General features: G+C 37.2%; 1 long non-coding RNA gene across 1 annotated transcript; it reads right to left on the bottom strand.

Moving 5' to 3' along the window:
- Positions 1 to 618: 618 nt before the first annotated feature.
- Positions 619 to 2,839, bottom strand: LOC135148348 (uncharacterized). The gene is made up of 3 exons (XR_010286429.1): positions 2,557 to 2,839; positions 1,526 to 1,585; positions 619 to 904 (listed from the first exon to the last, which is right to left on the bottom strand). It is a non-coding gene; the product is annotated as an uncharacterized LOC135148348 (long non-coding RNA).
- Positions 2,840 to 11,503: the final 8,664 nt, after the last annotated feature.

Genomic DNA, 11,503 nt, shown 5'->3' with positions numbered 1-11,503 from the left:
TTAGAGATGTGTTTCGCTTTGCAGGGAAAGATTCAGAAACAAGTGCAAAAAAAAAAAAGAATAAAAAAAAATTGGCAAGCAGCATATTTTTGTGTAAAGAGATATATAAAGTGTGGTCAGTGGTCAGTTTGTGATCCGTGGTGTATGGCTAAATACATGCAAGTGGTTCAAGTAGCTCAAGTGGCTTAAATTTCAGACAAACTGGTGAACATGGGTGCCTAGATTTTGGTACCTTACCTCAAATTGGATTGTTTTACTTGCTAACCTCCTTTTGGCCTGTTCTTTCTTTTTATGGAGTAGTTTTTTCTCTCTTATGTTGCAACCATTTGTAACTAGAGGGCACATTCTTACAAATCGATAATCAAAATTAATCGATTGATTATTAGATCCAGGATTTATCTCATAATTTTTTAGAAATCAATAAGCAAAATTAATCAATTGACTACTCAATTCAGGATTTATCTCATAATTTTCAATAGAACAAAGATTTTTAGTTGAGTCATGTGTAATTAGTAAGTCGGATAAAATATTTTATGTGACAGCCCAGAATCTGGGGTGCAGATTCGGTGTCACTAAAAAGAATAAACTAAACAATAAAATAAACTAATGACAGCTGAATAGATTAACATAATAAATATATACCATTACACCCCTGACCAAAGATCTTGCCAGGTTTAAGTCTGCGAAAGGTTTAAACTGTTACTGCAAACGAACAACGACATAGGTTCCTTACTACATGAGTTTTCCACTACAACCATACTGACACTATAATACAACTTCAAAGAAACAAGTCGTACTAACTAATCCACACTTAGTCCAAGACTCCTAGCATCATCCTGCGATTTTCCTAGCACAAAAGATAACTCTGGGAAACTTTATAAGCGGCTGCTCTAATCCTTGGCATCTGAAAGGGGTTAGTTTGAAAATAAACAAGTATGAGCCAAAGAAATGCTCAGCAAGTATAACATAATGAAATTTATATTTGTTGTACAGCAATGCCATAATAAAAAAGTGAAAATATTTAAAACTGCAGAAATGAATGTATAAGCAAATATCTCTTGAAGGCAGGATAACTTCTCTTTAAACTATTCACAATTTTATTGGGCTTTAAAAATCATTGGACACCTGGCTATAACAGATGATCAGTCATGCTATAGTCCATAAACCAAGCTTATTCAGCAAGGTTGACAAATATTACGAATTCCGGTAATCCGGGCTTAAGGAGCCACCTTTCACGCTGGGCCGGTGCCCGAGCCTCTTACGCAAAAACAACCCAATAGTTTAATTTTTAGAACAATCTGCAGTTCCATCATGTAATTCAAGAGCCAAAATAACATTTTGTTAAAACAATTTCTTTATGCATATCATAGTGTAGAGTCGATACCAAAAGTGTTATCCGTTCAACCAAAAAGTTTGGAAACACTAGATATGCTTCACAAGAGAGTAATTGCAAATAATTTGAATCATGATATAAAGAAGGTTTTAGTATCTATAGGTACTAGAGAAGTAGGGTAGAAATACTTGCCTTGATAATAGAATGCTAGAGATAAGACTGCACTATACTGTTAGGCTCTCTAACCGGAACCTACAGGATAGAAGACTGGGTCTTAACTATTTGAATCCAAAGTCATATCCTCAATATCACTTAATCACTACCCTTCGTTTATATAAACATAAATTTCAGCCAAACACATAGAACTTAGTCAACCAAGAAATACTTTTATAATTATTAAAGATTACTAGTGATCACGTATCACGTAGACATGTATACCAATATTATTGTCTCTACTTATTATCTATCAAACACCTTTAAATAGTCTAAATGCATATAATATCTAACAAAATTTCGGCAGCACCTCCTCTGTTTATAGGACTATCCACCTGTTTTCAATACCAAGAATAGCCACTAATATTGCTTAATACATGAAAAGAGCTGCCTTGACTTGCAGTAAACACATAACACATTAGAAAATCTGCCTTGACTTGCAGTAAACACATAACACATAATAAAATCCGCCTTGACTTCTTGTAAACACATAAGAAAACTTTTAGCAGGATTGCTAATTTACTATACACAAAATACGTTTAATAAGACTTACAGGATCAACTAGGCACGAAAAGTTAATAATCAATTATCACATTATAAAAATATAAATTTTAATAATATAAACACATATACCCGAAAAGTCGAGGCATACATAGATGTATCATCAAAATTTTACTTCTAATCCTCGTAAGATAATTACTAACTTGTAAACCCAACAATCCAAATCAAACATCAATCAACAATTAAATTAAAATAACTTAGTGGTCCCGATAGTTACTACCAACACACAATTATATCCGAGTCTCATATACAAATTCACATTTAACAAGCACGTATAATACACACATATAACAATCCACTAATTATAGACACAATCCTGATTTTAAGTATTAATATTAGTAGAAATTAACTAACATTAATCCGAATTTAAGCATCCAATCAACAACTCAATCCGACCCAAATAACCAAAATCATAATAATCGAATTATATACACGAGACTGGGTTATACCGCGCTAACACAACACTGGAGGCTGAAGAACAGGGCTGGATTCGTCCGAAAACAGCAAGGCTGCGTCTGGATTGCCTAGGAACTCGAAGAATCGCGGGTGAATTAATCAGAAGAAACAACACAGTGGTGGTGCCGGCGACTGGCCGGAGTTTGAACAGCTGCGGCGGCGGGTTTTTGGGGAAAAGAAAAGAACGGGGAACAAAGGTGGAAGAGGAATGGAGGAGATATGTACGGGAGAGAGTGTGAGAGATTAGCAGAGGGGGTGAGGAGAGATTAACGTGGAAATAAAAGGGAAAGGGGAGAACTGAAATTAAAAGAAAAGAATGGCGGTGTTACGGGGCACGTGCTGCAGCTCTGGCTTGCCACGTGTCTCGTTTATGCTGAATAATCACTAATCTAAGCCTGCTTTTAATCGATTATCGGAATAACTTGTAACAAAATATCTTCGAAAAGTTACTGAAATATTTTTATAAATCCCGGAATATTATAAAACGAATAAAATAAAAGTCTCGGGATTTATAGAGCATTATTGAAATTTATAAGCGATTTAGAAGTTAAATGGACTTGGAAAATATTTTAAAATCAGATTTTTATCAAAATAATATTTTGACAATTTTGTAAATTCCTAAAAATAATTATTCTAAATGAAACGATAAAAACGATTTTTAAGAATGGTTTTGTATTTCTTATAAATTCAAATTGGAGATATTTCTTATTCGTCGAAATTTGAAAAGTAAATAAATCATTTTTAAAACACTAACTCGATACAACAATTAATAGTTCACACAAGGGCAAATATTAAATCAACACTTAACCACATAATACGTAATTTTTATATAATATGATTTTTTGTATTTAAATTATAAATAAAATTCACAGTCGTTATAGACTCCCCCCCTTAAGAAGATTCTGTCCTCAGAATCTGGTCTAAGCAAATAAGTGAGGATATTTGGCTAACATATCGCTTTCTAGTTCCCAAGTAGTTTCCTCTACTCTAGGATTCCTCCATAACACTTTGACAATAGGTACAGATCTATTTCTAAGAACTTTCTCTTTTCTAACTAGAATCTCTATCGGTTGCTCTACATATGAGAGATCTGGCTGAATTTCTACTTGCTCATATTCTATGACTTGATTAGAATCTGGAATGTACTTCTTCAGCATGGATACATGGAAGACGTTGTGGATATGCTGCATGTGGGGCGGTAGTGCTATTTCGTAAGCAACGTTCCCTACTTTCTTTAAAACTTCATAAGGACCGATAAATCGTGGACTAAGCTTTCCTTTTTGGCCAAATCTGACTAATCCTTTCCATGGTGATACTTTTAACAAAACTAAACTTCCAACTTCAAATTCAATATTCTTTCGATGCAAGTCCGCATACTTTCTTTGTCTATCTTGAGCAGTCACCAATCTCTTTTGAATAAGTTGAATCACATCCTTGGTTTGTTGCACCAATTCTGACCCTAATATCTTCCGTTCTCCTACTTCTTCCCAACAAACTGGAGATCGACACTTCCTTCCATACAAAGCTTCATAAGGTGGCATTCCAATACTGGCATGATAGCTATTGTTATAAGAAAACTCAATCAATGGTAAATGATCATCCCAATTTCCTTTGAAATCCAATGCACACACCCTGAGCATATCTTCTATTGTTTGAATTGTCCTCTCACTTTGTCCATCCGTCTGAGGGTGGTACGCAGTGCTCATCTTTAACTGTGTTCCTAAACATTCTTGAAATTTGGTCCAAAATCTGGAGTTAAACCTCGGGTCTCTGTCGGATACAATCGAAACTGGAACTCCATGTCTAGCTACGATTTCATCCAAATACAACTTAACCAACTTATTTAACGGGTACTTTTCATTAATTGGGAGAAAATGCGCCGACTTCGTTAATCTATCAATAATAATCCATATGGCATCGTGGTTTGTTTTGGTCCTTGGTAATCCAACTACAAAATCCATAGCAATATCCTCCCACTTCCACTTTGGAATCTCTAGGGGTTGTAGTAATCCACTTGGTCTTTGATGCTCCGCTTTCACTCTTTGACAAGTATGACACTTACTCACCCAATCAGCTATTTCACTTTTCATCCCTGGCCACCAAAAATTTCTCTTTAAATCCTGGTACATCTTGGTACTCCCTGGGTGGATAGAAAATCTCGAACTATGAGCTTCTCGTAAGATCTCATTTTTCAACTCAGTCACATTAGGGATCCATATCCGTGAAGAAAATCTATACACCCCGTCATTACCTTTTTCAGTACAAATCTCCTCTTTTGTTGATTGACCATCTTGATTCATTACATCTTCTTGACACCTTTTGATTCTTTCCATTAGCTCTGGTTGAAAAGTAATCTCATATAATCTTTCTTGAACTACTCCTGATTCACATACTTCAATCTCTAATTTTTCCAATTCCTCAGACAATTCATTCGCAATGTCAATCATATTTAATCTTTGTTATTTTACACCAACTATGAGAAAGATTGTAGAAGGGGGGGGTTGAATACAATCTTTTACAAACTTAAAAGATTCAAGAATAATACACTAAGAACACAGTAAACAGAAAAACACCAAGTATTAAAAATACGGGTGGATTGAATGATCCACCCGTGAGATTTTATATAGAAGAATCTGTGGATTGTTTTACAATTCGCACAGCTGCTGGTTCATCACTCAAAACTAGTTCTAACTCTCAGATTTTTCTCAAGTAATTTGAACAAGTTCAACTGATGCTACTAACTTGGTTATATACTCCAAGTTTTACAAAGCTTCTAGCTAGATTACAAAATGCACTCTAATCTAAAAACAATGCTGCACAACTTTGTCTTATGCATGCTTTCTGAGATGTCTTCATCTTTGACCATCATCTTGATTTGATCCAGATTGCACTGCATGAGATAAGTATGTTTCTGCTTCTTCTTTATTTTCCTAATTAGGCTTCCATGTCTATTTTAGTGTAATTCGATCCATGTGATTTGTCAGACTTAAGCTCTAGTCACTTTCAACTGCTCTTTGCTTTATCAGTTGAAGGTACTGGTTGCTTTCAACTGCTATTGACTTTATCAGTTGAATGCCTGGCTCATCAGTTGAATGAATTACAAACTCCATCAGTTGAATGCTGTTCCAGTCTTATCAGTTGAATTCCTCAGCATTATCCGTTGAACACTTTGTCTTCAGTTGAATGCTTGATTTTCATCAGTTGAAACATCATCCAGTCTTTATCAGTTGAACAGTTACATCTCATCAGTTGAATATCCTTCACTTAGATAAAATTACATGGCATTGGATATTTACAATTAGCCATCCTATTCTACCCATCCGTTGATAATTCCCAAAGACAAGAAATGTAACAATTACAACTGAAATTTGATAAGGATTCTAAGTAAGACATGTTATAAAAATGTTTATGTTATCATCAAAAATTATTGATTCCTAACAATCTCCCCCAATTTATGACTGGAGAAGATGCAGACATAAATTCTACACTTGATGATAACAAAACATTAATAAAATAAAATGCAGAATTTAAATACAAGAGTTAGAAAAGATTACAGATGATTATGCTCCTCTAGACTGAGCAGTTACTTGTTCCTAGAAGATCTTCTTCTTCTGGACTTAAGTTTTTCTTCAAGAATATTAATCTGCTTCTGAAAGATCCTGTAGAACCATTCTTCATCACTGTTTTGTCTGTTGAGCTTGGATTGGAGAGTCTTCAGAGTATTCAAGCTAGCAACCTTGAGTTGATCTTTAGGTCTGAAGAATCTCCTAACACCTTGATTGTCCCTAAATTCCATGACTGGAGTAGGTTCATGATGAATTTTCTTTCCAGTGTAGGGAATTTTCAGCCTTCTTTGTAGACTAGCATCTGAATTCCATTCCTTCCTGATCTCAAGGATTCTCTTTAGTACCATTTGCTTTGCAGGTGGTGTAAATCCTCCAGTCCTCTTCATAGATCCATATATTTTTGTTAGAGAACTGAATCCCTCAGAATTCAGAACTCTGTGAAGAGGCCAGATGACATCACCCTTGTTTTTGTAAGAGAATACCAATCTTTCAGGTAACTTTGAAGTTGCCTCTATTCCTCTTACTTCTTGAAGATCATCCAGCTCCAGATCCAACTCAGAAATTTCTTCAATGTTAGCAATGATGAGATAGTCATCAAGGTTCTCAGGTTCTTTTGGAGGTTTAGGAGGGTTAGCCATCCTTTTAGCCACAGACTTGACTTTCTTCTTTGGCTTGGAAGATTCTTGGACAAGAAAAGCTGGAATTGGAATATCTTCCAAGTCAATTGGCTCCTCCTTTGGCATTATTGGTTCATCATGGAAGTTGACATCTGGATGTACTACTGTGGTATCCTTGATTGGAGAAGAAGGCTTTGAGATAGGCTTTTCTGGCACTTCTTCTCTTCTCTTGGCTGCCTCAGGCATCTTAGTTTTAGATTTGACTCTCTTTTTCTTGGGAGAAGATTCAAGAGACAATCTTTTCTCATTTAAAAACTCAGCTGCCAACTCCTCTTCCAGCTCAATAGCATATCTTTCATCCACCTCTATTTGGTTCAAGGAGAGTTGGGATTCAAACTCCTCTTTTTCACATTCTCTGGCCACCTCTTCAGCTTTTGCAAATGAGTAGTGAGGATGGCCAGTTCCAATAAACAGCTTCTGGCCTTCTCTGTGGATGATGGCAAAATGAGCCTTTAAGGCCACATCTGCACAATCTTTATAACTTTTGATTTCTTGGCCCAAAAGCTTGTATTCATTTTTGTCAGGCCTGGCTAGTGGAAAGTAGATTGAGCTTGAGTCTTTTCCAGGCCTGGAGTAACCACAATTGTTTGGAAACAGAATTGGCTTGAACTCATTCAAAAATGATGGCTCACCCTTTTCTGTCTTGGAGGGAATAACAATCTCAGGTGTGATTACCCTGAGAATTGTGGTTGTGGTTGGAAAAGAGATTTGAGCTGTAGTGGCTGAAGAAGATGTAGATGATTTCTTGCCCAGTTGAGCCACTCTCTTTGCAATGGAGTCCAATTCTTTCATCCTCTCAATCTTTTGCTTTTCCCTTTCAGTGTGGAAAGGAGGAGGAATTTGACTGATTAATTCTGCAGGAGTTGGTAATTCTTTCTCCCCCTTTTTGTTAGCAGCAAGTGTGAGGGATGGACTGGGAAGAGAAGCACCAGAGGCAAGAAGAAGATGTTGAAGGAGTCCAGTCTGAATTCTTTGATGCTGCAACATCTCATCCATTCTAGAGTTTAAGATATAGACATTGCCTTCCAGAGCTTCTACTTGCTTTTCCAATTGCAGTTGTTTTTGCTCAGAACCAGAAAGAGCTGATTTGACCTGAGCTGGAAGCTTTTCATCAATTTGTTTGGTCAGATCAGTCTTAACAGAGGCAATGAGACAATTGAGATGCTCTATCTCTTTCTGAAAGTGGAGAGATTGATATTTGTGAAGCTTGAGGTTTTCCAGAGCTTGACTGGCAATGGTGGCAGAGATGGCTTGAGAGGAGGATGAGCTTCCAGGTTGTGATTGAAGAAGAGTGGAGGCTTGCCTTTCCAGCTCCATGCTAACAACAATTGCATTGGCAGACTGCATGGAGAGCCATGAAGGTAGAGAAGTTGTAGGTTGTTCACCAAGGGATTCCTCAAGAGCATCATTGAGGTCTTCATCACTATCATCATAATGAAAATCATCTCCAGCATTGGCAGGCAGAGCTGTAAATGCCTCCTTTGCTCTAAGCATAGAAGATGTAGTGTGAATTAGATTAAGGTGCCTCTCAGCTGCTTGATTATCCAATCTGGCAAAATCTTGAATGGAAGACATTCCATGAGTAAAAGTCTCAGGGTCTAGTGAAACACTATCCAATATGGATCTATATTCAGCTTGAATCTCTTGTTCACTAAACCCTTCATTGACACCTGCATTTCTCTCATTATCTCTCTTTTCTTGCATCAAGGGCTCCCCTTGGCTCACCACACAACTCACCTCTCCCTCACTTACCCTTACTAAAGGGTCACTCATATCCTCTCCTTTTTCCTGGCTAGAAGAAAATGCCAGACTCTCCTCACCCTCTCCTTTTGCCAGCTCACTAGGCTGCCTCTCCACTCCATAGCTCACTCCACTCAATCCTAGAAGTGTTTGTGCTACCATGTGATCAACTGCTGTAGAAAGAGGTAAAGTAATTGAAGTAGCAGCAGCTGTCAACTGATGAGAGACATCAGTTGAGACATTAGTAGATGAGACATTCAACTGATGAGAGCTGTTAAGCGGATCAGTTGAAGGACAAACACTTGTCAACTGATGAGGGAGATCAGTTGAAGAAAATGAAGAAATAGGTTTAGAGGCTGTGATAGTTGAGTCTGTGGTGATTGATTTTAAAGGAAAATCCACAGAACACACTGTCACAGAGGAAGGAAATGGAAGAGAAAGATCCAACAAATCATCAAAATGATGATGATCAATCTCAGAAGGGGGCTTCTCCATGAAATCCAAGGATGGAGAATTTACAAGTGTGGTGTGAATTAATTCCACATCCACAGAAGAGGTTGGGGATTGTGTTTGAGTAGTAGAAATGGTAAGATCATAAATATGGGTGATTGGTTGAGATGAAGAAGGGGGCTGTGACTCCACATTTGTTGGAGTCACATCAATCTGACTTTGAGAAGTTAAAGGCATAAAATCCAGAATGGATGCCTGTGTGTGTGCAGAGTGCTTCAGTTTGTCACTTCTTTGCTTCTTTCTCCCATAGGCTTTTATTGGTGAAGAAGTGGTGTCCCTCCCCCTTTTTAACTGTGTCCCTGGTTGGGGACTATTTTCAATAGCAACATCCTTTTGGGAGGATGCTGCTAGGGATGAGTTTGATTCCATATTAACATCTACAGTCTTTTGGGAGACTGCAGAGTGGCCAGGCTGGTTAACACACACCTCTCCATCCTTATGCTTAGGGCTTCTTTGATGTTCACCCTTTCCCTCCCCCTCACAACCTCCAGTCACACTCCCCTCAGGTTTGTTTCTTTTGGTTTTTACAACAGGTGCCTTTTGGGAGGCATCTGAGGTTGGTTTAGAAGATTTGTTTTTAGAAGGTTTTGCCACTTGTGTGGACTGTTGATGGGCCTCTTCAACAGCCCTGATGGCAGAAAGCAAAGAAGGTGAGGGTTGAGAGAGAGTAGTAGGAAATCCATGTACCTCTTTTTGCTTTCCAGCCTCCATTATTGGCAGGTACACCACCTCCAAGGAGGGGTACAAATTCATCCTGAAGAGGTCTTTAAAGACTCTCTTTTCCTGCACAAAACTGGGAAGCTTGGCTTCCTTGTTAGCAATAACCAGCTTTTTGTTGAGATGCTTAGCTAGCATCATAAGAAATCTGACATAATAAATATTCCTAGGTCTACTAGTTTTATCACCTAGTTTCTCCCCAATTTCTTGGATCATCAAACCACCAAAATTGAAATATTCATTAGTCAGGTACATGTAAAGCATTTGTAAAATCTGGGAAGTTAGAGCATTGAAATTACTAATTTTACCAGAGAATGCCTTAATAAAGGCATCACATAAATAACTCCATTCTCTCCTAAGACCCCTTCTTTCTATTTTACCTAAGGCATCAGTTGGCAGAACATAATTCATGGCATAAAGTAAATTAACCAACTGATTATCACTAGGCAAAGTTAAAACATTATCTTCAGGAATCTTAAAGCATGCTTTCATAACATCAGCATTGACAGAGTGAGTTTTATTTTTAATAGAGAAGGTTAGAGTTTCATCCTCACTATTAAATTCTGCAGAGGTCCACATCTCCTCCACTATTTCATGGTAGATGACAGGAGCTTCAGTCATAGCATAAGAGAGCTGGCTTGACTTGATGAACTCCATCATCCTGTGATACTCCTTCTCCTCCACAGCTTTAGTATCCACAAATGACGCAAAGTTGTTCTTTTCATAGATAAATCCACTTGGAGCAGTATACTTCTTCATGGGTGCCATTGTAGTTACAGAGAAAGCTTGAGGAAAGATTAGAGTTTGCTTTTGCACAGAGAGAGACGAGAGAACTTGAAGAATTCGAAAGAGTGAGATGAAAGGAAGTAAAAATAAATTAAAACACTTAAATACTTTCTCAGAAAATTGCTGTGATTGGCTGAGAAATTACCGTTGAGAAGAAATTACTCTTATTTATCTCTACAAAAATTACACACACGATCGTGTGTATAAAGTAGGAGAGAGACAAAAGAAATTTCAACGGCTCAGATCTGATAATACTTTCAACGGATGAAATAAGCGCCTCTTTAAACTTCCTATTCAACTGATGAAGATCAGTTGAAGGCGTCTTCAACTGGTGTCATCAGTTGAATAAAAAACAACGCAAGAGGATATTGTTTCAAGCATCAGTTGAAACAATTTCACTAGTTCATCAGTTGAAATATTATAGACTTTATCCAGAATTATAATTAATTCAATTTTGATAAATCAAAATTAATCAAATTCTGGCTGCCAAATTACAGAAAAATTCACTCTCAATTAGGAGAAATTTAACATACCTAATTTACTTACCAACCTTGTGAATGTGGATTCATCAAGAGGCTTTGTGAAGATATCTGCAATCTGTTCTTCACTTGGAACAAAATGCATTTCAACAGTACCAGCCATCACATGTTCCCTTATGAAGTGGTATTTGATGTCAATGTGCTTGGTTCTTGAGTGTTGTACTGGATTTTCAGTTATAGCAATAGCACTGGTGTTGTCACAAAGTATTGGGATTTTTGAGAGATTTAATCCATAATCAAGTAATTGATTTCTCATCCACAATAATTGTGCACAACAGCTTCCAGCTGCAATGTACTCAGCCTCAGCTGTAGAGGTTGATACAGAATTTTGCTTTTTGCTAAACCAAGAAATCAATCTGTCACCAAGAAATTGACAGGTGCCAGTTGTACTTTTTCTATCAATTT

The sequence above is a fragment of the Daucus carota genome, chromosome 1 (genome assembly GCF_001625215.2).
Source record: "Daucus carota subsp. sativus chromosome 1, DH1 v3.0, whole genome shotgun sequence".
Taxonomy (NCBI): domain Eukaryota; kingdom Viridiplantae; phylum Streptophyta; class Magnoliopsida; order Apiales; family Apiaceae; genus Daucus; species Daucus carota.
The sequence above is the reverse complement of the archived record's forward strand: the minus strand, read 5'-3'. Positions and strand labels throughout refer to the sequence as shown.